The sequence below is a fragment of the Puntigrus tetrazona genome, chromosome 10, assembly GCF_018831695.1.
Source record: "Puntigrus tetrazona isolate hp1 chromosome 10, ASM1883169v1, whole genome shotgun sequence".
Classification (NCBI taxonomy): Eukaryota; Metazoa; Chordata; class Actinopteri; order Cypriniformes; family Cyprinidae; genus Puntigrus; species Puntigrus tetrazona.
The window spans coordinates 1,169,353-1,194,524 of NC_056708.1; the positions used below are offsets into that span (position 1 = coordinate 1,169,353).

Consider the following 25,172-nt stretch of genomic DNA (forward strand, 5'->3'; position numbering starts at 1 on the left):
AAAACATTAACATTTGGTAACAATAAAACACATGGTGAGAAAAAAATAAAAAATCAAATATAGCTCCAAACATGCAATTTTTCATGCAATGATGAATTCATGCAAAATAATGTTTCATGATATTAATTAGCTAGACATGCTTTTTGATGCGTATGGATTTGATATGATCTTTCATTACTAGGTGAATGATAACCTCCTGAAAGGTTTTGAATGTGAAAGCGCTCCGTGTATAAAGTTATGGTCTGACTCTGAATCACTGAACCGAGTGGTTTTCCCGCTTCACGCTGACCTCAACATTAATCCCGCTCGCTGCTCTCAATGAAAATGCTCATTCGTTCTTCGCAACCTGGATGTTGCTTTTAGAGCTTTAAAAGCCCCCGAACACAGAGGGGTCAACGAATCATTTGGGAGTCACTGAACAAATAAGGTCAAAAGAACGTGTTTGACCTTGCATGCCCGTCAGCCTAGAACCAAACTACCAACCTTGAAAAAACCCAGAAAAATTCAAACGCAGTGTGTGAAGAAGGACCTGATTTCATAGGGCCCTATGCTTCCCATCACCTGACCCTTATATAACAGCACACGTCTGACGCCATCTGTTCATCTGAGAGGTGTGGCTAAGCCCAAAGAGACGCCGAGCGCCTCAGATCTGGGCATGTTACTCCACACCACCAATTCATTAGCACCACCCCTCTCCATCTCGCTCAGAATAACCCCTCCTCCGCCAACCACGGCCCACAATGCACCGGGGCGGTCAATCAAACTGAGCGATGCTGTAAATATCTCTCAAATATCCGTTTACTCGCTGCGTCTCTTTGGATTCGGAGCACATTTTTCACTAACTCAGCAGCGGCCCCTGAAGTGGAGCGACGCCCACAGGTGTGTTTCCACAGGCCCCGCCCACACGCTCATTAATGTGTGCCGGGCCTCCAGATCAACAGCTTCAGTGTCTGCGCTCGTGGATGGATCTTGAAGGAGAGCGAGAGAGAAGAAAGCAGAAAGGTCACTGAGGTCACGTCTGCGGGTCTCTACTTCCTGTCTGTAAGATCCAGGCTACACACCAAACAACGGCACCATTTCTGGTTTTTAATAGCATTTCAGTGTGCAGTTCTGAAGGGGCTACAGGGGTTTATATGACAATATCATATCACGTAGTTATCCTCAAGATTGGATTTAAGATTATTTAAAAAAGGAAACATCTTTTCAACCAAAAAAGTCAGTGTAGTCAATATAAATAAAAATGTGAGTAAAATACAGCAGGAAAAAAAAAAATCATTGACATGCTCTTTCAGTTTATATTGAAATTTTGAATAATTTTTGTGTATTAGTAATTTTTTTGTAGTGTTTATTTATACATGTCTAGGTATATATAATGTTACTTTTTTATACCACCTAGTTACTTTAGTGAATCACAATTCGAATGAAATTTTCTGCCTTTTATTTTACAATCTTCCTTTTTCTTAGAACTTTTGAACTTTTATAAAGGTTAGATCTATTGCGTTTCCACACAACTCTAAATTAAATTAAACCCATGAATGATGTTTATTCATTTATATGCACTAATACCACAACATGCTGATTTTTGTGTCACATAAAGTCATCAAAAAAAAGGTGTTAAGTGTATTAAATGTTGTGTGTATTCCTGCTCATTCTTAGTTATGGAGGTGTGCAGCTCCTGGGAGGTTCAGTGACGGAGTGAATGGAAAACAGATATGGGCTTTAGAGCTGCGTGTGTGTGTGTGTGTGTGTGTGTGTGTGTGTGTGTGTGTGTGAAAATCAGCTTGTCTCAGCAAAGTGCTGAATTCCTAGCAGAGTTCAGTGGCCCCGGGGCCGTCAGACAGCGCAGCGGAGAGAGACAGGAGGATGTGTTCATCTCTGTGTGTAAGCTGCAGCTTTGACCTTTGACCCCATCTCCAGCACACACCGCTCTCCTCGTTACGCATTCTTCCCGCGTTTTAACCGCACGGACGCTGTGTTTTGAGATGAATGTGGATGTTGTCGGTGTTCGCAGGACGACTCGTTAGTTTTCTCTGCTATTATGACATGATGCTATTTTCGTTCGGAGCACCACATCCGTGCAATTCAACACCGCAATTAATTAGAGAATTTAATTCTTTAAGTATCTTTAAATAACTTTAAGAATCGGCCTCTTCACAATCAATGTCAACATTGCTTTATTCTGAACATGTGCTTTTTTTCATTATTTTATCGGTTTTTAATTTTATTTATCATTTTTGGTTGTATATAGTCGTTAGTGTTCTTCTATTTCATTTATATGTTATCTACATACTATATCAAGCAAAAAGACAAGCAGTGAAAACATGCTTCACCATTCATGAATGCTGTGCCTTTTTGAAAATTAATTAATTAATGTGCATAGTCTCTTTTTAAATAAATAAAGGCAATAAATTAATAAATCAACCAAAGTATGTGACCTTTCACTGAATTAACTATTTTACTTACATTTTTATCCCTATTTTATTCATTTATAAAATGCAATAATTTACCAAATAAAATATAATAGTTTGTTTGTTTACTTCCGCATTGCTCTTTTTTTTTTTTTTTTTTTGATATTTTGTACATTTATTTAGAATCTTTACTTTGGTACCACAACTTTAATTACATTTTATTTACTTAAATCTTTGTTTTAATTTTATTTTTAATTTAATGATTGTTTTCCTCATTTGTTTTGTATGGTCCTTTTGTTTATTTACGAACATATGCATGCATTAATATGCTTATAACTACTTGCCATTCTAATACACAAACACTTTTCCCATTTATAATAATTCATCGTGATTTTTATTTCATTTATACAATTTTTTTCGTTCCGTTCTTGCTGGCCTGACAGCAGAACGTGATTTGTGTTATCCCGAAAAAGAAAGATGCATGGAAAGATGGGCAAAAGCAGTGCTGCTCTGTGCCGGCTCGTCCCGCGGGAATCGTCGTCATGGCTACATCTTTCCAGCAGCAGCTCCCTGATTCCCAGAGAGCGACGGATGCAAGACAGGAGCAGAGAGAGAGAGAGAGAGAGAGAGAGAGAGAGAGAGAGAGAGAGAGAGAGAGAGAGAGAGAGAGAGAGAGAGAGAGAGAGAGAGAGAGAGAGAGAGAGAGAGAGAGAGAGAGAGAGAGAGAGACAGAGAGAGAGAGAGAGAGAGAGAGAGAGACAGAGAGAGAGAGAGAGAGAGACAGATGGAGCGTCTCTTGCTGCAGAGAGAGGCTGAGGATTGAGATGAAGCACGTCTGACCGCTGACACGACAATAAAGACCACTTCAACTTCCTCAAGCCCATACACTCGCTCTGGTAAAGAGTGTTCTAGTCACTGCTCTATAGATCTAGTTGTGCATATGCTTCTTATTCATCTTGAGTGTTTATCTGTATTCATCAGCTCCTCGGTCCCAGCAGCGCGCACACACACACACACACACACACACACACACACACACACACACACACACACACACACACACACACACACACACACACACACACACACGCACAGTCTTAATCAGGAATTCAAGCAGCTCTCTCCGTCTCGTGTTTACGTCTCCCACCGAACAGCCCTTTCAAGACAGACCTATATTCAGCCCCGTCCACAACATGTCTGAAAACGATGAAAACAGATATGAGGCGGGAATAACAAAGACCGGCAGAGAACAAAGAAGACACAGAGAAGTACAGTAGAGCAAACTCCTAGAAATGAGAGAAGCTCCAAGGAACTGATGGCCATTTCTGATTAGATGTTGATCTGGAAAAAACGTCACAGAAATAAAGATACTCTGAAAACAGAACGTATACGAATATACTACAGTATACTACTTGATTTGATTTTAATAGTAATAAAAACAATACATTGCTGCTTTGCTCACTTTTAATTAATTATTATAATTATTATAATAATTATTATAATTACTACAACCACACTGACTTTTGTAATAATAATAATAATAATAATAATACTTTTAGTTTTTACTATATTATTTAAACATAGTACTACAAAAATTCATAAGTTTGTTATATTACTACTACTACAACATTGTAATAAGTAATATTTTAAATAATAATAATAATAATAAATACTTTTTATTATTTTATTTTTAATACTTATAATACATAAATAAAACAATTTTGTTATTATTAATGCACTGTAATAAAGCAACTAGTATTTTTAATAATAATGGTAAAAGATTAAAGATCTTCAAGGAATTCAGATTACTAAATTTACAAAAGGCAATAAATATTTTAATTGACAACAAAAAAAAGGGAGGTGAATAAACGAGTGTTGGTGTGTTACTACACGCAGGACTAAGAATGAATGATAAAATGTCAGATGTAGTGAAAGAGCAGAGATAGAGGAGCGGGCCGCCAAAGTCATCGGATTCTCAAGGACACTGCGGCGAAAGAGAGAGAGTGTGTGTGTGTGTGTGTGTGTGTGTGTGTGTGTGTGTGTGTGTGTGTGTGTGTGTGTGTGTGTGCGCATTTGATGGAGAGAGAGACGAGCGTGCAGGAATATGAGAGGCAGCCTGGGAATACACTCACGTGGATTGGCCGCACCGTAAGCATGTGTGTGAGTGTGTGTGTGTGTATGTGAGAGCATATGTGTGAACGTGTGAGTGTGTACGTATGAGTGTGTGTGTGTGTGGGCATGTGAGTGCGCGAGCGTGTGTGAGAGTGCACAAGCGTGTGTGTGAGCGAATGTGTGTGTGTGTGTGTGTGTGTGTGTGAAGGTAATAAATATTTTAAATGATGACAAAAAATGAGTGAATGTGTGCGAGAATGTGAGCGTGTGTGAGTGTCTGTGAGCATTTAGAGCTCTGTGTGCATGAGTGTGTGAGTGTGAGTGTGTGTGTGTGTGTGTGTCTGAGTTTGTTTAAGTAAGTGTGTGAATGTGTAAGCATGCGTGAGCGTCTGTCAGAGTGTGTGTGTGTCTGTGAGTGAGAGTGAGTGTGTGTGTGTGTGTGTGTGTGTGTGTGTGTGTGTGTGTGTGTGTGTGTTTGAGAGAGAGTGAGAGTGAGTGTGTGTGTGTCTGTTTGTGTGTGTGTGTGTGTGTGTGTGTGAGAGAGAGAGTGTGTGTGTGTGTGTGAGTGAGTGAGAGTGAGTGAGTGTGTGTTTGAGAGAGAGTGAGAGTGAGTGTGTGTGTGTGTGTGTGTGTGTGTGTGTGTGTGTGTGAGTGAGAGTGAGAGTGAGTGTGTGTGTCTGTTTGTGTGTGTGTGAGAGAGTGTGTGTGTGTGTGTGAGTGAGTGAGTGAGTGTGTGTGTGTGTGTGTGTGTGTGTGTGTGTGTGTGTGTGTGTGTGTGTGTGTGTGTGTGTGCTGCGCGTCTCAGAGGGCGGAGCTTGTCATCTGCACCGTCAAGCGTCCCGAGTCAAGTAGAGTGATGACGAGAGAATCAGGTTTATTAATCTCTAAAGCTAACGAATGGAGGGTTACGAGACAGAAGACTGAAGCGGAGTCAAGCGGACACAAGCAGTCAGTCTTCTCCACTTGCTAGCGCTTGTAGTTCAAAGCAGTGGAGACTGATTATCCTCCGTCTGTGGAGCAGCGACACACTCCATTACCTGAGCCCAGCCGCTCTCAGACCTCACACCATGTTTGATCGGCACAATTCTGCCCGAGCCAAGACCAGATCAATGCCACCCACAAGCATTACTGCCTTATTTTGTGCTCAAGGCCCTCGACTTCACAATCACAACTTAGTAGGTGTGATAAACTGGCCTTTCCAGTGTCAGTAGATGTAGAATGAGTCACCCGTGTGAAGATCATCCCCAAACATCTGCGAGACTGTGACATCATGGAGACACTTTCAAATAATTACAATAAACTAAAAAAATACTTTTACTATATTACTATTTTAAAATTCCACAGCAAAAAGTGCATTTAATATTAATAAATTACTGAAACAAAAATAAATATTACTATTTAAATATTTAAAACATGTGCATTCAGGAATAGGAACAACTATTGGTAGTAGTAGTATTGATAAAAACATAAAAATTTACTACAAAACAAAAGAAATATGACTATGTTAATATGTCTCTGCAAACGTGTTTAATAATAATAATAATAATCATCTACAATTATTAATAAATAAAATGTACTATATTCATATTCACTGTAAAATAAAACTGTACAATATTATTATTATTATTATTAATGCTAACTAAATATTTTATACTATTAATAATAATGATAATAATAATATAGTCACTATAGTAAATAAAATCGTTTTTATATTTCACAGAAAAATAACATCTATTATTAGTAGTATAACTAAAAACTAAAAAAATGAATACTGTAATATTTAACAAAAATTATTTTATATTATAATAAAATGTATAATGGTTAATAATAATAATACTATTTTAATATTTTACTATTTACCTTTAAAATTATATATTTTTTATATGATGATAAAATTATTAATCGGTTAGTTTCACATCACAACTGTAAATTTACAGAATAGTTATGACTATATCACTCACGCAAGTGTTTTATTTTTTTGTTCGGTGGAACACAAAAAATGATCTTCTGTCTTTATCTGTATATTAAACATCAACGAGATCCAAAAAACAGCTCTGGTCTCTGTTTTCATCGCATTCACAAAAACACAAGACGTATATATTTTTTTGGTTTTCGTTCAACGTTTTTCAGTGAACTGTCCCTTTAAGCACAGAGACGTCTCAAACAGGACTAAACAGTTCACGTTTAACTAAACACTTCTAAAGAGCTCCAAGGAAACAAGCATGTCAACCTCCCTTCTACTCAGCATCTAGCTGCATCCCAAAGGCCGCACGGGCTGGAACTGCTGTAAAACATGGCATGTGCCCAATAACAATTATACTTCATCAACAAACACCAGAGGCTGTGAGGGCAGATACACGCTAACAAACTAAACCTCCGCACTTGAACGCTGTCCAGACCACCCTGTGCTAATTATTCCCAAAATAAGCAGCGGGGGAAGAGTTTCTGCGCTCCACACCCATAAAGCACGTCCTCAAAATAAACCGGTCCGAGAGCGGTGCGGTGGTCCGGAGGACTGCTGATATATGAGCCTGACCCCGGCCTGACCCCGGCCTGACCCGCTCAGGGCGGCCGTGACGGAGAGGTCAAGAGAGAGGGTCACTTACCGTCAGCGCTCGCGTCCTGCTGCTGTCCAGAGCTTCTCTCGGAGCACAGACGCCGTCAGATCTGGACCTGGAGAGAGAGAGAGAGAGAGACCATCACTGAAGGAGAAAAACATTTTGAAGGCTATCGCCACGTTATAAGTCACAGATAATAGATAGGTGTTTCAGTGAAGCAATCTAAAATGTTCAATCATAACACATAGAAAGTAACACACACACACAAAAGAAACATGGTTACCATGGAGATTGTTTTGTATAATTACCTGATTATTTACTTTATGAATACATGTTATGGGTCTTTTTTAAATGATTTGGCTCTACAAATTACTCCACTTCACTTTTCGGCTGACATTATTTTTTAAACATAGTCTGCCGTCCCAGTCTTATTTTAGTATTACATATAATATACAGTATTGTATATTTATTTTAAAAAATGTTCTGATTTGTCTTTTCTTTATTTTTAATCTTCAGCTATTTTTTTAAAATAATATTGACTTTTTTAGGTTTGATTTATTTTATCGAGTTTTCTTTATATATTAACATATTTACTTCATGAAAAGTTTATTTTTTATTTTTAGGTTCAGTTGAAATTTGAATATTTAAAAAAGAAAAAAAAATTACAAGAAAACAAAAAATGTCCAAAAATGCAAATCTAAAAAAACCTCAGACATATCATCAACATTGATGATAATAAATGAAATGTTTCTTAAATCAGCACGCTAGAATGATTTCTGAAGGATCGTGTGACACCGAAGACTGAAGTAATGATGCTATAAATTCAGCTTTGCACCACAGAAATAAAATAGTTTTTTAAATTGTGAAAATATTTTCACCACATTACCGAGACGAGAGACTTTGAAATGCATGAAATATTACTGACCCCAAACATTTAAACGTTTTTATTTACTTGCCAGTCTGTGTACCAGCATTAGATGTTTCCGTTATCTCTGCACACGCGGCTGAGGCTCTGGATGCTGTGAATCACCACCGATCCGGCCCCGCTCTACATCTACACCCATCTCCCTGACCCGCCTCACAGCCAAAGAAATACAGATAACAGACTCCGTTCAGCATCGCTCTAGTGATGATCGCTCAGCTCGCTCAGCTCCACGGCTGCGGGGGAAGAAATGACACGACCTCCCAGCTCTGTAAACAATAACCGCAGCCGTCGTCATCGAATGGCACAAGCTGCACCGCTGCTCTGCCATCCACGTTTAGAGATGCAAGTAACAAAAAGCAGGAACAAGAAGAGAAGCGAGGTCCCTAATGTGCTGCTGCAGCCCCGTCGACTCGACCAGCAATCACTTTCAGCGGAAGGAGCTTGAATTAATACGAAAAAGTATAGTATCGCTGCCAAACGACTCGTAGCAGCAATCATTGGCATCCGAAATCAAAGTTTATTTACATATTTTGTGTGCATACTTATTTATTATGTATATATATGTTAACCCACACACATAATGTTCTGTACTGCTGTGAAACAATGAATTGCATTACACACACACACACACACACGCACACACACACACACACACACACACACACACACGCACGCGCTTGTATTTGTGTATAGACGTTTAGAAATTCTGTGCGATGTACTTCAGTTTTTCTGCCAATCAACCAAGCAACCACAGCACGTGAAAGTATCGTTCGCATCATTCTCTATGCAAGACCTTTAAGTCATATAGAATATGAAATCTTTCTTTAAGGCTTAAAATATTCCGGCGGGTAGAAAACTATTAGTCTGTTCAAAATGTTTAAACAGTAAACAAAGGCACTCATTTAAAAGCCCTTATCTGAAACAGCAACATGTGACTGGAGTTTAAAGTGCTCTGTTATCACAGTCAGACAGCTGAGATAAGGACAATTATGTAATAATTTCAACGGACCTGATGGAAGCGGTCAGTGAGCAGTTCCTGAGTCAAGGATCGAGTGAGGAAAGTGAGCTTGAAAGCATGCTCTAGGTCAGACCCATCTACCATCTACTGGAGGCAGACTGGATGAAAACAATCACGGTTAAACACCAGCTCTTTCCCTCCAATTCCAAAATGATAATTCAGTCTCTAGTGGGCACTCAACCGCTGCGTCTGAGCACTCTTGAAACTGACCGACCGTGTGTTTCATGCTCACCTCCGTCGATGGGCTTCTTGCCAAGACCGAAGCGCTCGAGGAGCGGCGCGCCTGATTGTGTCATCGTAAATAAGGCGCTGAAAATTGTTTTTGCCGGGAGACGGGTGACAATGGGCCATCTCTGATCTTTGCGATTGAAAGATTAATCTGCCGGTGTCTGCGTTCAGGCGACTTTTTATCCATGGACGGAAAAGAGGGAGTATTTAGGTCACAAAGTGAACACTGGAAATGAAAGATGGTAAGAGGCAAGCCAGGGAAATTATAAGAAGCAAGGAGAACCAAAAACAGGGATGCAATGAAGGAACAAATCAATAATGAAGGGAAGGGAAGGGAAGGAAAGGAAAGGAAAGGGAAGGGAAGGGAAGGGAAGGGGAGGGAAGGGAAGGAAGGGAAGGGAAATCGTGGGACAGAAAGGAAAGGAAAGGAAAGGAAAGGAAAGGAAAGGAAAGGAAAGGAAAGGAAAGGAAAGGAAAGGAAAGGAAATCGTGGGACAGAAAGGAAAGGAAAGGAAAGGAAAGGAAAGGAAAGGAAAGGAAAGGAAATCGTGGGACAGAAAGAAAGGAAAGGAAAGGAAAGGAAAGGAAAGGAAAGGAAAGAAATCGTGGGACAGAAAGGAAAGGAAAGGAAAGGAAAGAAAGGAAAGGAAAGGAAAGGAAAGGAAATCGTGGGACAGAAAGGAAAGGAAAGGAAAGGAAAGGAAAGGAAAGGAAAGGAAAATCGTGGGACAGAAAGGAAAGGAAAGGAAAGGAAAGGAAAGGAAAGGAAAGGAAAGGAAAGGAAAGGAAAGGAAAGGAAAAGGAGGAAGGGAAGGGAAGGGAAGGGAAGGAAAGGGGAAGGGAAGGGAAGGGAAAGGAAGGGAAGGAAATCGTGGGACAGAAAGGGAAAGGAAAGGAAAGGAAAGGAAAGGAAAACCGTGGGACAGAAAGGAAAGGAAAGGAAAGGAAAGGAAAGGAAAGGAAAGGAAAGGAAAGGGAAAGGAAAACCGTGGGAAAAAGAAAGGAAAGGAAAGGAAAGGAAAGGAAAGGAAAGGAAAGGAAAGGAAAGGAAAGGAAAGGAAAGGAAAGGAAAGGAAAGGAAAATCGTGGGACAGAAAGAAAAGGAAAGGAAAGGAAGTAACAGGGAGGAATGAAGTCTAGTCTAGACGAGTAGTCTATTATTACAAGGGATGGGTGATTATATATATATATATGCGCATGTCGTCAGTAAAGTCAGTTCCTTGATTAGCAGAAAATCTCCATCAGCTGTTTTCACATTGAGTGTCAGTTAATACACAGAGCTGTAGACCAAGCTACACAACATCACGTTCAGTATCTCTAATGAATCACCCGTGAAACTGAACGTGATGTTGAGTAACAGGTGATGGAGATCTACTGCTAATCCAGGAACTGGCTTCACTGACTAGATGAATATAGCATGCAATATATATCATCCCAGCCCTAACAATTACGAGCGAAGTATGGAGTACCACAAGGATCTGTCCTAGGTCCTCTGCTATTTTCAAGATACATGTTGCTTGAATAGCCATCCTGATAACGTTCACTCTCTCCGTCTGAATCTATATTAAGCTTGGGTTGAACAAATCATTTTTGCAGCTACACTAATTATGTCTCTATTTGTTCCTCTGTTTCTGGGATGCCGTGGTAACTAGGAACTAGACAAGCTTCGGTCAGGATCCAACCCTTAAAAGATCTGAGATGACCAAACACCTGAGAAGAGATGATGCCAACCCTCAGAAAACATGCAGAACGGCCACGTTCATTATATCTGTACCATAACTTCATTTCCTGTAAAGCTGCTTTGCAACTATTTGCATCGTAAACGAGTTATTCAAATAAACCCAAACTGAACTGAAGAAAGAGTGAATAATAGGAACGAAAGAAAGCATAAAAAGGAAAGCAACGAACTAAAAAGAAAGACAGGAAGAAAGCATACCAGACATAAAAAAGAAATCAAGAAAAAAGTAGAGATGGAGAAACAGGAAGGAAGGAAGCGTGAGAGACAGAAAAAGAAGAAAAGACAACAAAGGGTTAAGAGGTAGGGAATGAAGCAAAAGAAAAAAGCGGCACAGGAAGCATTATCCACAGAGAAATAAGAAAGAGAAAAATAAAACGTATGTGCATTTCACAGCTGGATATCAGACTTCAACAGCATCAATATTCCAGTGAGCTGCAGAAGACCTAATGAGACGAGCAACAGCGTTTCTGACTAAATACTGTGAAGATATACGGAAGCACCGGACAGATGTTCTGGAAGACTGTATTGATGTGTTTCAACAACAAGTCCTAGTGCCACATTGATCAAGCTGCACTAAAATAGAGGCATTAGCAGAAGTGTGATCAATGAGCAGAGCCTTAATTCAAACATCAATAATCACACTCGTACATGAGCTGCTATCATACAAAGTGCTGCACACTCAATTATACAGAAAAACAGATCTGAAGACAGCGGTGAATAATGGCTTCTCGTCAAGATGAAGGCCATGGCAATATATTGTAATTGCTTTCTGTCAAGATTGCAAACTAATCTAGCTTTTTAAAAAAAACATAAAACAAGAAATTAATAACACAAAATAACTCTCTTGATGACGTTATGAAGAAATACACACCGTCAGCGAGCTTTAATTTAATAGATATTAATAATTTAATTGATGCTAATTTTAAAAATATAATAATAATAATAATAATAATAATAATATATATATATATATATATATATATATATATATATATATATATATATATATAAATAGAGGAGTTTTAGAAAACAATTAACTACTAAAAACACTAAAAATATAAGAAAAGTTTCAATTAAGGAAGGAAACGAACAAAATAAAAAAAAGGAAGCAAGAAAGGAAGAAAATCAAAGCATATAAGACTGAAAAAAAAAGAAAAACCAAATAAAGCACATTTTTTGCTTGCCAAGTTTTATAAATGTTGTGAAAAAGTACTAAATATTCCAGTTATTTAAAAAAAAATCATAACCATGATCATAAATATAAAAATATAACAAAATAAAATCCCACAATGTAATAAAAATGAAAAAACTGTTAAAACTAAAAATGTAAGGAGACCGGAAAACGCATACTAAACGGAAAGAAACAGAAAAAGGGAATAAAGGAAGAAAATGAACGGAAGCTAAAAAGACCAAAAATAAATTAAAGAGAGACAACACGTTTTTGCTGTGACTAATCTGGGTTGTTATCAATTATGTATATTAATATTTTATAAATCATTAAATAAGTTTAATTCCAAAATAGTTCAAATATTCCAAAATATTACATTTTCATATTATTAATAAAAAAATATATATAATTCTGAATATTATTCCAACTCTCTTTTTCGGACAACAACGGTCCGGATTCAGAACGGACGACTAAATCCAGTTTTGATGATAAACGTCCTCTGAGGAATGAGGTCTATATATCTGTCAGAGCGAGCAGCGGTATTCCTCACGTGTGTGTGTGTGTGTGTGTGTGTGTGTGTGTGTGTGTGTGTGTGTGTGGGATCGTCAGCGAAGAGGAGCGTGTGGCGACGATGGAAAGAGAAATTCAATTAGCGCTCAGACAACGTCTCCCACACAGCGCCGAAGAAAAGGTCGCTTTCCTGATGAGAATAGCTCTGCTGTGGGATACATGTCAAGCAGACGCTGTCTGTGCTAGAAATTTTAATTGGTAAAGGCCGATGTAATCTACAGACGCCTACTTGAGCTCCGCCATCAGATATCATACAAACGGCATCTTCTGCCATTGAGCCATAAAGCCCCGAATTATAAAACGGCACGGACGGAAAATAGAAACTACAGTCCTCGGCTCACGGCAGCTTTTTCAGGACAAACTTGTTCCCCGTCAGATAACGTTGTTCCTGGAAAAAGGCCAACGCCCTTCTATACAAGTGAAGAAATGAAAATGAATGAGTTTCCATCATCGAACGGCGACTGAAGGACCGGTCCGACTGCTGCCAGAACCTCAACTTTCTGTAAAGGTCAGGGATGCCATTACTACGAAGCACCAGCGGCCTTTAGCTTTCAGGAAACGCTGTCCCTTCAGCATTATTTAACAAGTTTTATAGAGGAATTTAAAAAAGGACTTGCCATAAAATGCTGAAACGCAACAATTCAGCAGGAAATTAACATCTAAATTCCTTTCCACGCGGTTTTTACTCAGCTGTCCTTTGTGCTTCAATTCTTGGAAGCAGTTGAAGTATTTAAGCAAAAGCGTATCAGTAAATATATTTCAATTGTGTTTCTTTTGCATTTTAGCGACAACGCAGAATTGCATTCAGTACATTTTTTGTTTTCATTCATTTACTTCCTTTAATGGAAATATACCTGGTTTCTCTCTTGGGATGTGGAAATATGACCTGGAAGAGTTTTATGATTCCTTCATTAGCACCAAAAAACGAAGACGCCAACAACATTTTGGACTCCCTACAAGAGCCTCGCAAAGAACACAATCGCGTTTTCATTTTCGGCCAAGATTTGTTTCATTTCTGACTTTGCAGAGTTTGAATGCGTTGACGAATCGGACCGAACGGAGTCTCTTCTGTTAATTCAAATGAGCGTGAAAGCCCATAAAGGCTCGAGCGTGTGACTGCAGAGAGCCCTAATTAACAGAGCCGGGCTTAGACATCCAGATGTTCTCCTCAGAGACGACACACACACACACACACACACACACACACACACACACACACAGAGAGAGAGAGTGAGCCGTGCCAGCACATGAAGCTCAGTTTTGTTTCGGCTCTTTTTTCGACTTCTCATAGTGATGCAGTGAGATTGTTTTGTACTTTTCGGCCAAAAAGGTTTTGGAAGGGCATAACATTGTAATATTATATTCTTTCTGGTCAAAGTGCATAAAGAAGAAAGAGCAAACATTAAATAGAGTGATTTTGTAGAGCGGGGGCACCTGAGATTTGGAGGCAAAGGCATATTACTTTCTCACTGAGATCGGTCGTCTATCAAGTTTTGGACTTTAGCTATTTTTTTGCATTATAAAAGGTAACCGTTCATAAATGCTAAAAAACAAAGGCTTCATATTTGTGACCCTGGAGCACAAAACCAGTCTTCAGTTTGTAGCAACAGCCAAAAATACACAGTATGGGTCAAAAGATATAAATTACAGATTTTTTTTATTTTTCTTTCATGCTCAAAATCATGTGGATATTAAGGTAAAATGCTTCATGATGATATTTTGTAAATTTCCTACTGTAAATATAATGTAAATATATTAAACTTTTGATTAGTGATATGCACTGCTAAAAACTTCATTTAGACAAAAGGTGATTTTCTCAGTATTTTGACTAAATTTTGCACACAATTTCTTGACACTCATGACTGGTTTTGGTCAAGGGTCACATTTGCTATCTTTTATTTAATTTTATTTTAATTTTAAAGTTTATTATTATTGTATTTTTTATTCTAGCTCTATACACACACATATATATACATATATACATATATATATATATATATATATATATATATATATATACACATATACACACACATAAAACTTAATTTAGATGACAGCTCTAATTAATTTATATTAACATATCTGTTAATAATTATCAAATTTTTTACTTTAATATCTAATCAAACTACCGTATTTACTTATCGTAAAGTTACGGCTTCTCCTTTTTTTACCGTAAATTTCAATTTTCGATGAACAAAACACTCGTTCCAAAGCGGTGTTTCTAAACGACGTTTCCCGAGCTATATATAGCGTGGCGTTTGAGCGAGGTTTCAGGCGTCCGCAGTCACGTTTATTGTGCTTCGCCCACGAAAGGTCGGCGTCGTGCCGCTGGACTCTGATGTGAAAAGCTCGCTAACTCACGAATGAGGAAACCATTCTCCTCTGCCATTCAACAAATACAGCGTCACGCCAGGCTCCAAGCGCCTTGCACTGGCCCAGACGCGTCCCGCAGAGATCTCCAGCTCCGTTTGACCAATAAGGAGGCGCTCTCCGCTGCCGAAGCAGGACCGCTAGCCTCCACTCCCGCAGACAATGGCTTAGCAAAGCTATTATAGCGAAGAGCCAGATCCGTCCCTGCCCGAGAGGAAAATAATCCTCGACAGTATGTTTTATCTGACAGATCGTGGCTTTTGACCCCAGCTCAGTAGTACGGTAACGCTGGTTACTGAAGCTAGCAATTTGGTGAAAGTGTTGAAGTGTTTAAGAGCAGCTGCTAATAAAACCTCTTATATCTCGCTGAACCGTGGAACTGCCTTTGACTTTTAGTGTGGCATGATTTTTACAGTCAAAATGTGAAGTGGGGTGACCAGTATCACTACATGTCGTTTGTTTCCTAGAAAAAAAAATTAAAAATCATTTTATATACCACATTATATAGCATCGTCTGCTTTTAATATAGCGTCTTTAACACAGAAAACATATGAGAAAGTAAATAAGATTGCATTTCTTAATTAGAACAAAAACATTTATTGCTACTCTGCTTATTTAATAGTATTTTTATTAACTAGTAATATTTGTTAATAGCGTTTTTTAATCTGTGTTTTGTGTATATTTATATATAAATGCAAATACATGCGTATTAGGAAAAACATGTCATGTTTATATATTAAATGCATGCATATATAAAAATATAAGAATACACATGTATATAGAATATTTTCCAAACACTGTATTTAAATTTACATAAATATAAATTGTACGTGTAGTTATTATATAAATATACATACACAAAATATACATCATATATATATATATATATATATATATATATATATATATATATATATATATATATATATATATATATATATATATATATATATATATATATATATATATATATAATACTTTTGTTCATTGTTAACAACATATAACGCACATAATATATAATATGCAAAAGTTATGATTATATTTTATTACATTAATCACTTAAACTGTTCGGTTCAATAAAACCATATAATTACCCATAATATTTTATTTGAGGCAGTGATTATTGCCTCATTTTACAGTCTATTGTTGTTTTAGGTCTATTTATATTGCCATGATAAATTACACAATTACTTGATTAATCACCAAAATAATTAACCGATTACTCGACTACCAAAATAATCGTTAGTGACGGCCCTAGATTAAAGGTAAAAAAAAGTAAATATGTTTTGGCACGAAATAATTGATTGCAAAGTCACCGAATTTTTTGAATAATATAATAATAAATTAATTTCACAATTTGGAATTACATCAAAGTATCAAGAAAAACGATTTGAGACAACTTTGGATTTTTCCATAACGAGTGTACAAGATGTCACTTCCAGGGCTTACGATAAATGTGACCAAATAGAGCTGCGTTTTTTGATGAACCAGTCGTTTTGAAGCGTCGTGTTAAAGTTGAGGAAGTTCATTCACACCAACTTCTCGTTTGGGCTGAACGTCAACATCGGACCTGAAACGTCCTGAAAGAGAAAGAGCTCTCTGTTCAGGGTTTAAGAACACGGGCCCTGCTTCATATAGAGCTCAAACGAGGGCCATTCCAGCGTCAGCCATCCATAAGACAAGACGACACTCGGCGTCTGCCGCTCATTTGCCCGAAAGACAAAATATTTACCTTTGCATGTTCTCTCATCTTTAACAGACACGTGCAAGTCATGCAGAAAAACATAGGGATATTAGGTGACTTGATCACTCAAATAAAGACAAACTGTCACACTACAAAGTGATGGGCACTAGTGAGACGTCACGGACACGAAAAAGGGTTTAACCAAAAATATAAGAAGTGTAATACTCTCGTTATTTCCTGTTTTTCTGGTTAAATTAATTGCAATTTTCTCTTTCTGAGACAAAAATAAATATCACGCATTTTTCACAAACGTACCCACTAAAGACGTCAGGCGTATTTACAACAAAAATCTATTTATTGACACATTAAAAGATGAATTACTTTCACCCCAAATACTAATTATTTGCCATTAACCTCGGTAATTATTTTGACTAATTTAAAGCATAAAATTGAAACGCACGACTGTATGACAACGTAACATTATTTCATCTTATTCTCCAAAAATGGATCTGAAAGCTTAAAAGTAGACACTTTACTTACATTTGAAGTGCTTTCTATGAACACGCGATCACTTTTATAGTATCTTCTGATGCTCTTTGACCCATGCATTGCTTAAAGCTAGAGTTAGGAACAAAACTGGAGAAAAGGAGGAAGAAAAGCCCCTGTACATCACTCTCCACACAATCTGGGCCATGCCCAATTATTTTACTCCTGCAGTTACCATGGAGACCGGCTCCCTCCCACTCCCGGGTGTGAAGAGATGCTGGAGGCCGAGCCTGAAGCGCGGTGCAGTTTGTGTTATCACCCCTCTTGTTTTTAACGCAGCTGCCGTCTCTTAAGGGCTCTGCTTTACCGGCACGAAAGGAAACAGCTGTGAAGTCACTAATAAGCGGAGGACGACTCGGTCGATGCCACCTCACTCCATCAGAAACCCACCAGAAGCTGAGCTCATCTCGAGGTGGACGGAGTGTTAATGGAAATCATTAAACCGCTTTCATGGTGTCCTGGAATTACCCGCGTCGCCGTACCAACGCCTGCGGAATTGGGTTTTTTAACAGAAAACAGTTTAAGAACTACGACGAGGATACGGAGACATCTCGAACTCACAACACCGCCATCATCGTTAACATTTAAACTGGTGATAATGGCAGGAGGCGTGTCGTTTACGGAAAACGCTGACCAATCAGAGCACATGCCTCGTTTAGGAAGGAGGGGTTTAACTGCAACAAACTTAACAGGTCATTTGTTCGACTTGATGCACTTAGGGATGTACAATATTATCAGAATTGGCCGATAACGGCTTAAACGCAAACATCGCTATCAGCATGTGAAGATGAAAAACTGTTTTACTTAGGGGGCACTGTTGGCCTACTTCTAAGGAAAAAGTCAAATACACAAATAACATTAATCAAGTATCTTAAAGCGGTTATCAATGCCATAAATTCCCAACCATGCTTTCATTTAAAAATCAGAACTATTGCTCACTCAAAAGCTTGTGAAATCAATCATTTGAATTTTTTAGATTAAAATTATTATATTAAAATAATATATTCAATTATATATAAACAGATTTATTAAATGTGCATTTTTTTTTTTATTTAAACAAAAAGGAGCTCTAAAAGATTACGAATTTCTGTAACGTTTAAGACCAATCAACAAATAAAATGTTATGGTTTTGACTGCATCTATGCGGAAAAAACATTTATAGTTGATTTAGTTATCTTCAAAGATTTCTACGTCAACTTCAACATTGTTTATTGCAAGTTTTCTATTATAAAATCTATTTAGTACACAAATTAACACAAAATTAAAACCAACGCTTTAATAATAATTTAATGAATATATTAATTTAGAAATATATTAATTTGATAATCAATTTAATGCTGCTCTTTTAATAAATAATAAGCAAATTTAATGCATTTGATTAGCCATTAAAGTCAAGTCACTCAAGTACAATTTAAACCATATTAAACTGACTTCACCACACTATGTATAACTTAAAAAAAAAAAGTTGATGTTGGTGAAATTATTTTGATAGTAGTTTGTCTGCACATATCAGCTGAAGGTCCTCGTCATTTTTATCCCCCAATAATGTTATATCGAAAATATCTTAATTATGGTGACGTTAAATTAAATGAACTATTTATATTTAAATGAATTCCGATTTAGTTGGACGAACATTTATTTACAAAGAACTGACATGAAGAATTAACTACACATTTTGAAGAAAAAGATGCAAATAAATCAGTGATTTTTTTTTTAACTGCAGAAATGTTTTATATGACAGCTCTCACTAAAACGAAACCAGTTTCCTCTCTAATGCTGGCTCTGATGTTACGTTATTACTGGAAAAAAAACACATTTGAAAACCAATCACTTGAAGTGACTACTTTTAGTTATTATGCATACAAATACATACACATACACACATATACACAAGGCTTCTAGAAAGTGAGAGCGTCTCTCTACAGGACGCATTTTGCATGTTTCCATGATTCTGGTACTTGACACGGGCATTACCAGCAGAAAGCAGGAGATACCTAAAGCCTGTAATCAGCTTAACATTAAAGGCTTATAATCAGCGAGGTCTCTGTGTCCTAAGCCGCTGCTGAGACGCTTCCGAGGCCCGCACAGGACCGGAGGCATCTCAGGCCGTACGCACTCGCTCAAACTATTCTGATTTCTGCGGTGCACACAGCAGTTTGAGCCACCAGCACTGCAGCGTCCGGCTGGGCTTTCACGTTCACGTTAACGTCTTGAGTAAATACAAGCAGCCAGGGATGAAGATAAAAAAAAGAATGCATGTCAAAATCAGGTCTTTCAGTGTAAACGCAGCCCCTGCGACCTCTCTGAGAAAGAGGAGGTTAGTAATAACGATTGAGGTTCGGATCTCCAGAGACTGCACCATCTTCTACGAATATTGCTGAGAGAGCATCCGCTGACGAAGACTAATTCCGCGCGCGTGCGAATGTGTGTGCAAGCTCGCGGTTGCACGTGTGCTTACTCTCGGTGCATCCGACCGGGTTCTCCATTCGTCACGGAGCAATGTCGCAGAACGCCACTTTAAAGTCCCATCTGACTCCTGCCTTCCTCGGAGCCAAGGCGTTTCGTTATTGATTTATTTTTATTTTAACAGGCTAACTAACCGCTCCTCGATCCGCTCCCCGTTCACCAGCACCCCTTCGCACGAAACAGACGGCGGCAAAAGTAAAAGCAAAGACATTTTGAGGACTGCCATTGTTTTATTCTTCTAATATGTAAAAATAACTCCAACTGAAAGGCAAAGTGGGTCAGAGAATTCCCAAGATAGCGCAGAGAGGCAGCCAGTCGTATCACGGCAGAAACAGAGCTCAGCCCATCCCAGCTCTCGGCCAAATGAGCAGACACACATTATACTTTGGTCATGCCAGCCGCGCTTAGAGATTCATTCAACTGAGGCATTACTATTGAAGGGAGCACATCTAGTCAGAACTGTGTTGCACATGAAAATGCTTATCCTTCACCATTGCTCCAACTTCAAGGGTTGCGTTCGCCCAAAAATGAAAATTTTGTCATTAATTGCTCGAGCTATTTGCAGCTCGTAAGACTTTCATTCATCAAATGAAGGTATATTTTAAGAAAGAGTCCTTCACGATCAAGGCAATAAAGACATCGTTAAAATAGTCCATGTGACATCAGGCAGTGCTTCACCCGTAATTTTACGTAGCTACAATTTTTATCCTGGATCTACATCATGCGTATGCGTCGTGGCAGTCTCACGAACATAAGATGAAGACTTGCACGGTAGAGAAGGAATTGTTGAATAAAGTCGTTATTTTTGGTTTTATGCACACAAAAAGCATTCTTGTAGCTTGATAAAATTAAGGATGAACCACTGATGCTCAACGGCGTCCGTTCTGCGTTCCTGGGTCTTGAACATGTCTACGGAGGGTAAGAAAGCGCTCAGATTTCATCAGAAATATCTTAATTTGTGCTCCGAAGATGAACGAAGGCTGTGGATCACATGAGGTCGAGTAATGGATGGCAGAATGTTCATTTTTTGGCTGAACGAACCCTTAAACTGCAACTAAATAATTATTTTTTGCTGGAATTAACTGAACCCAGGCAGGGGAGCTTTCTAGTTCCCATCATGCTTTGCCTAGGACCGGATGGGGAAAGTAATGTTAAAATGAAGTGATATCTCATGTGTTTTAGCAGAATGAAAAAGGGAACTCCGTGTTTAATGTTCCTTTGGGATCACATTTTGAGGCTCACTATGGTGCTGAAGAGTGAAGCTTGTACTTAAAGATGACAGTATAAAGATTACACAGCATGTTGCCTTAATCAATAAGCAATTACCGCGCAAATCCCAGTACAACGCATTTAGGATGTTAGCATGACTTAATAGCTAGCATTGAATTTAGTTTTAGATAATTCGACATCTACTTTTATCATTTTATCTCATTTAATTGCGTGGCCATTTCATGTTAAGAAAACGCATTTGCAACCGAATCATATTCAGCAAAGCCAAAGAACGTATAAACTAACTCACAAACACATACACAAGATTGAGGGGACTAATTTAAGATTTTATTACAGCCAAAACTGTCTGCGGTGGCTGCTGATGCACAAAAGCTGCCGTCACGTTGTTAAATCTGCAGAAGAATGGCGTTTTTTCCCTCCTAGATCGAGTACAGGTGCAATGACAGAGCTGCTGTTTACCCTGGCATTGCCGTTCACATCCAGCGTGTTTGTTTATTTCCCTGAAAGTGACAGGCGGTTGAAGACTCCGCTCTGGTCCGTAAATAGACAAGAGACTGGGAGCGGGTCAAAATTAGCAGCAGCTGACAAGCTATCCGCTGTGACGCAAGCAGGGTTCGACCTGGAAAAACGAAGGGCCAGGTTTACTGCTCTACATACAGTAAGCCTCCAGATGACTTAACATGCTAACAAAGCTAACCCGGCTACTGCCACCCACGTTAAGCCTGATCAGTGAATACTAATCAGAAGGGACTTAAAAGTAATCCAGCTGGGATATAACGCATCCACCGCACAGATTAAAGGGTGTCCCTTTGGGGTCAGTCAGGTGCGCGGCGTCCTGTGTGCGAAGACGAAAAAGAAAACCGGCAAATGGTGCTACTATGTGTGAAGAAGTAATCTACCACAGATAACACAATCATTAGATCCCTGTTGTTAGGGAGCACCCCAGAGTCTTATGGGAGAGAGACATTCTGATCTCCTGAGAGAGAGAGAGAAGTCAAGACTTGCCAGTTCAGCCTAGATTCACAGTGTATCAACTGTAGTACTGCTGGGGACGAGACTCGAAAAAACGACAGAAACGCACATGATCCGGTTGGAGCAGGGTTCAGCTCCAACACATCTGCCTCGTTTCTAGTGTCTTGGGTTATTAGACCTTTATAAGCTGGTTCAGGTGTGTTTATTTAGACGTAGAGCTCTACACTGGGGTCCTCCGGGAGCAGGATGGGACACCTCTGATTTTGAGCTGCGGTTCGATTCGAAACTGAAATTGCGAACAGAAAATACGCCCAATGGGAAAAACCTCAATTTCACAAATACCTGCACGAGGTGGTTTTCCAGTCATTTTGAAAAAGGGACGTTTCGGGGGGAAAAAAATGATCACACTTTAAGGATGCGATTACGAATTCAACCCGGCCACTGAAGCTATACATAAGATAAACATAATCGCCAGCCTCTGGAATCCGGGCCTCCAGATTTTCCAGATTCTATTTTTCTCATTTTCTCAATTTTCGGTTTGAATGGTTATATTAAACCAAAAGCATTTTTAATGAAGCAGTTAGAAACCTAACATTGACAGCCATTCTTTAGAGGTTTAGATTTAGATTTAGGTTTAAATAATTCCATTTTAAATGACATTTTTATGAAACTGTAATAAAGTTATTTTTATTCTTTTGCGACTTAATATTTGCAAATATTTGCATTTTGATTTAGCCCAAGTAATGAATGAATGAAAGACCTTCGTTTGACTCATTATACTGTAAATTAAATTTTTACGATCGATTCCACGACTCGGTCCAGAAGCCTAGAAAGGGCCCCATGTATCCTTAGAACGGTCACCGTCACTCACGTCTTAGTAAACCTGTCATCTCTCATTGAAAAGGAATGACTTGTGGTCACCTTGACATTGCAAATCAGCCCCAGTGCCTTTAATTTCCATCCCTCGAGAACCTCGGGCAGCTTTTGGCTCTTGCGCCGTCCTCCAGTATCCCAATTCACCTTGGCCTGAAAACATCCCTGCACAGAGGATGCACTCAAAGACCAGTGCGTGCCTGCATGCGTGTGAGTGAGAAATCCCTGGGACTCGTCAAGCCCAGGAAGGGAAGGAAAGATATGCAGCACAGGGTGTCCCTCGGCGCAAGGGAGATTTCCAATTACTCACCGCTTCTGAGAGCTTAGCAGGTGGCCACAGCCACGAAGAGCCACGAGAAAGTTAAGAAACACACCACACCCTCGGGATGGAAAACTCTTTTTGGAGAAAATCGATATTCAAGAGCCAAAAAAAAAAAAGTCCAGCTGAGAGATGGAAGGTAGAAATCATTATCGTAATGTTAAGCAGCAGGTGAGATTGCGTTCGGTGGAAGACACTGGCTGGTGTTAATGAGCGCTGCGGAAAAGTTCAGACTGGACAGATGTCACAAGAGGTCCGGGGCGTCATTAACAAAGAATCATTTTGTGCATTCTCATTAAACTCACCCTTTTGTCCCTTCATTTATCATCGATTCTTGCATTCAAGAAAGCAATTAAACAATAATTGCTTCATGACTAAGCTAAATGGACTTCGCTATTGGCCTTGAGCTCGCTCTGAATCTGTCCTGACCCGTGAGCCCAACAACTTTGTTCGTCTTCCAGCCCGACGTTCGATTGGGAAAAACACCCAAACTATTAAAAGCGAGGTTAGCGCATGGGCTCATGTGAGTGATGAGTGATCTTATTTTCTAACCCTACCCTACCAGAAGCAAAGCCTAAAATGTTACAGAAATGAACTAAATTCAAGTGAGCTGTAGATGTTTTGATGCGGCTGGCGTTTGATGTGATAACAAGCGGAAAGTGACGGCTTGGTTTTGCAGGGACACGGACAATACAGGAGCGCGGGACTAATAATGAAATAAACATTAATTATCTCAGGCAAGTCATCGGTGTCATGGATCATTAGTTCGCTAGAAAAATAAAGTCTAGAAAAGATTAGTTTGCTAAACATTAGACGGCACTCGCTATATTTCGCTTTAACCGTCTTATTCAATAAATGTTTAAATAATTTTTTAAGTTATGACAGCCATTGTGTGAATGATTATATTTCAAAATCGAACAGAAGTGCTATAATTTTGCAATTATTTCATTATGTGCAGTTTACGTTTACATACAGTTTACTGCTGATTGTTACATAAAAATATATATATATATATATATATATATATATATATATATATATATATATATATATAATTATATTGTTATATAATAATAATATTATATAATAATAATAATAATAATAATAATAATAATAATAATAATATATATATATAACAATAACAATATATATAAAATGTATATAAAATGTATATAAAAATATATAATTTATATATAATATAAAAAAAATATATATATATATATATATAATATAATAACGTGAAATAGCTCGCTAGTTTAGAGCGTAAGCTGAAGTAGATTTTTTTCCACAAGAGAAGATGAATTATAATTGACAGTTAAACCGTTTCTTAAATAAAGGCAATATGTTTCGTTTTTTTCCCCTGCTGTATCGTCTATACCACACTGAACCCTTACCTCAAAACTGAGCAACGTACCGAACCACGGTGTGTGTGCACCGTTACACTAGTAAACAATCACATAATCGAGACCGTCCTGTAATTCAACATTCAAGAACTATACCGTCCCATTTACTGGTTTATTAAAAACACGCTGACTAATTAGTATTTAATAAGACTAATTGCTTCATACTGGACTTCTTGTAATGGGTTGTTATATCCCAAACACATGACTGAAAGCCTGGTCTTTATTTATAACTCATCCACTTATGACTTCAACACACCCACACGCCAACATTACCAATTATCCTTAATGAACAGAGCGCCAGTCATTACAGGGCTTTCACCAGCCGCCGCGGCCGTTCGGAGATCAGTGAATAAGATCGCTGTCTGATAAGTGCAGTTCTGTCACAAAAGTACAATCACTTCCTACAATTAAGCCTGGCAGCCTAATTCTCCCTACCATAACTCCGACTAAAAAGAGCTGCGTGGTGCTGCATCGCGGCACAAAGGAACGAACGTAACGGGGCGAACGCAATAACCCTCGCTTGTCTTTATCAATATTCCGCTCACTCGTTTACGGTCTAAACAGAGGGCTCCTTTCATCCGTCT

At 38.5% G+C, this 25,172-nt stretch overlaps 1 protein-coding gene across 9 annotated transcripts in view; it reads right to left on the reverse strand.

Annotated features, from left to right (window-relative positions):
- The window catches only part of LOC122353188 (spermatid perinuclear RNA binding protein), an 84,814-nt gene that overhangs the window by 52,248 nt on the left and 7,394 nt on the right, over positions 1-25,172 (reverse strand). For all 9 annotated transcript variants that reach the window (XM_043251143.1, XM_043251147.1, XM_043251146.1 and 6 more), the window contains exon 2: positions 7,127-7,193. The gene's annotated coding sequence lies outside the window, so the exon portion shown is untranslated. The remainder of the gene's footprint in view (positions 1-7,126; positions 7,194-25,172) is intronic.